A 3,452-nucleotide genomic window follows, 5' to 3' on the forward strand; every position below is an offset into this window, starting at 1 on the left:
GATCTTTTCCAGGGGGCCTGGACTTGGGTTGGTGCTCTCACCGACAGTGTTGATAACCCCTTTTGTTTCTCTGTGGGATATTTTACGACTCCTAAGCTTCAAAGCAGAGGTGAGAAGTCTCTCTGTCTCATCTCTAACTTAACATCTGAGGCTACCTAGAGAAACTTCTCTGACAAATAGGAACTTGTGTGATTCAACTGTACTTTTCTATAAATATATCTAAATATCTAGGTTATATGTTGTCGCTCTTGCCATTTTTAAATAATCTGTAATTGTTAAAAAGGCAAGTTAATTCAGGCTTTGTTTGTATTCGTACCTCCGAATGAATCATGTCTTGATGCAATTCAAACCTTAGCATATTTGATATATAAATGTTTGTCTTTACAATTCCTCCTTGTTTATATATATTGTGTGACCATAGAACACTTTCTTTTCATTATGTTATAATTTGGAATGGTATTTTGTAAAGTTGCCAGGAGGTCATAAAGATGCAAATTAGTTGTTGAGTGGAAAAAGAACCTCTTCCCTGCTCAACTCTGATTGGTCGATTCAAACTCAGGAGGGCATGCCCTCTCATGAGGTTAAATATCGAGCCTGCTCTGAAAAGCACTTCCTCTCTTCTCTTCTGTTATACCTGCCCCCAAAACTTGGTTGGTGGCGTCTCTTTCCTCCCACTGTGGGAAAAAGAAGGAACAATGGACTTCTGCTGCCACGTGGTTAAGCCATGCAGCCGATCACGAGGCCCACAACTTTCTGCAGGACTTGCCTTCTGAAACCTTTTGAACAATTCCATCTCTACACGCGCATACGGATATCGGTCCAGCACAGAGCTTGCAAGTATCTATTTCTATTCATAGAATAGCTGCGTTAAGTCTGTGCCTCTTTGTTAGAGATGATTTTTATTGGTGTTCAGAAATCACTGCCATGCCCTCTCTCTCTCTCTCTCTCTCTCTCTGTCCTCGTTTGTGTTTTGTGTTTCATGTACTTGTTTGTTTTATGCGATCGTCATTGTTTTGTTTACCATGTAGAGTAGAGTTTAATAAACAACCATATATATTCATTTGTGATGGGTTTTCTGTATTCACGTTCACAAGCTTGGTCCCTTTTACTGTTTCGATTCGCTACCTTTGCTCTAAATCCTGTTTGGTAAAGTCACGTTACTTATGGCCACGAGATAATGTAAAGTATATAATATCATTGAGGCAAGTATTGTTATGCTTTATATTACTAATCAGAGACCGTAAAATATGTATATTTGATCACGATTATTATACATATTTTCCTTTGAGCTAAACTAATTCCTTGACTGAAATTGATGTTTTAAATAACTCATTTCATGGATGTGATCTTGAAAGATCTGGTGGAGAACCATATTTGGTGAGCTTTGCTCATCAATATAATAACATTAGCTAAAACCGCTACAGTGTCTATGAGGTTGATGAACAGCTTAGGAGAAAGCACATCATTAGCCAAAGAAGTAGGTTTTAAATTTGCAACAACAACCCCTAAATAACTGAGAGACTGGCTCAAATTGAGATAAGCTGTGAAGCAATGGAGTTTTTACAGAAATAATATCAAATAGTGATGATATAATCGACAGCCGTATTTCATCGATTTTCTTAACAAAGAAATTTAAAAACATTTCATAAATAGCAGCCGATGGATCAGGGCCAGTGCTGCATTGTTTTAAATAGTACCCGTGGACAATGAATATTGCGTGTAATTTCTGATGAAACATATTCTGCTCTTGATAATTTCACTGTATTTTCATATTTACCTAAACACTCCCTTAGAACCTCATATGATACCTGAAGCTTATCTTTCTGCCATTTTCGTTCCGCTTTCCTGCACTCCTTCCTAAGTAACCGTGTATTATCATTTACCCATGGCTGAGTTTGTCTCTTTGGCTTCCTTAACTTGAATGGCGCAATATGGTCAAGAATATCAGAACAAGCATTATTGAACAAATCAAGAAGTTCTTCTGGCGCCATTAACACAGATGAAGATTCAATAGAGTCAATTAATGGATAATCTTTAAATGCTAATGAAAAATTGTGACAGTAGGGATTTGAAAACACATAGTCAAAAATGGGGAATAAGGAATAGCAAATAACAAGAAGAGAATAAATAGAAGTGCAAAAGGTTAATACTGAGGTGCAATACTCAAGTGCCTTCTCGGTGTCCTTGCTCACTGGAATCGCGCAGGTACAGTCGATGGTCTTTATGCTCTTCGGTGTTCACATGATTAGGCTGCTGCGGTGTCAATTCACTTATATACCCCGTCTGAATCACGCAATTGAATTCAGCAGGACACACCTTCCAATATCTCCCAATAACAAACGAAACCAGCATGAGAACAAACGCGACTTCAACACGTGACAAAAACGTGGTAGTAAACAAAGCAACGAAACTGCGTTTAAACTCAATAAGACAAGATTAATCAATTACACGTAAGCGCTTCAGTTGACTTCAGCTGCAACAAAATGCTTCTCCCACAAACTGGTGTTTTATTTAATTTAATAAATATGTGAAATTTTACAGGGCTATTGGGATGAAACCACATTGTGGTATAAAGGGTTTATGAGGTCTCTATACATACAACAGGTCTCTTTGGATAAAAGTGTCAGCCGAATGCATAAAATGTAAACCTTTTTACATACATTAGTTAGCAAAGTTGCATTTATTCATATTAAGATATTTGGTTTTGAGACATTTTCTCAATTTACAGATTGGATTGTACAATTACAAGTGGAAGAAAAAACTGCCTTAAAGGTCCAATGTGCAATTTTTTGGAGAATCTATTGACAGAAATTGTAAGGGGTTAACCCTGAAGAATGATGCCACTCTACCAAATCCTTGTCCAAAGTGAGATTTATTTCTAACAGGCAAACAGGAACTAAAAAAGATCAAAAAACATCCAAGAAGGAAGGTATAATCCGCTTGATACACACAAGGTATAACTTCCAAAAAACAGAGGCAAGAAGATAGAAAACACGGTGGCAATCCCACAAAGAAACAACCAGATGTGACAAAACTACAAGTGAGGTGTGCATTTAAATATTGTCCGAGTAATGGATGACAGGTGGCGGAACAATCAAGATGGCTGCTGGGATGTGATGCATTATGGGTAATGGAGTCCAGTGATCAATAGTCCGGGGATTGTGAGCGTGAAACATTGGGGAAGAGAGATGATGCGGTGGGTTTGGTCGGGGCCGATTGGGTGGACGTTACAGAAATGCAATATAATATACAGTACATAACTTTGTTTTCAGAGATGTATAAAGAACATACACAATGAAGCGTTATGTTTTTATTATTTTTATTATGAGCTATTTCTATCGACATACTTTGTACACCGCGGGTCCCCTTGCATGTAATTATTATTATTATTAACATTATTATGTTATCATGTCTGTTGGAGGGTCTGGTCGGATCAAAGTTTACCAACTGGG

This window comes from Triplophysa rosa, linkage group LG20 (genome assembly GCF_024868665.1).
Source record: "Triplophysa rosa linkage group LG20, Trosa_1v2, whole genome shotgun sequence".
NCBI lineage: Eukaryota > Metazoa > Chordata > Actinopteri > Cypriniformes > Nemacheilidae > Triplophysa > Triplophysa rosa.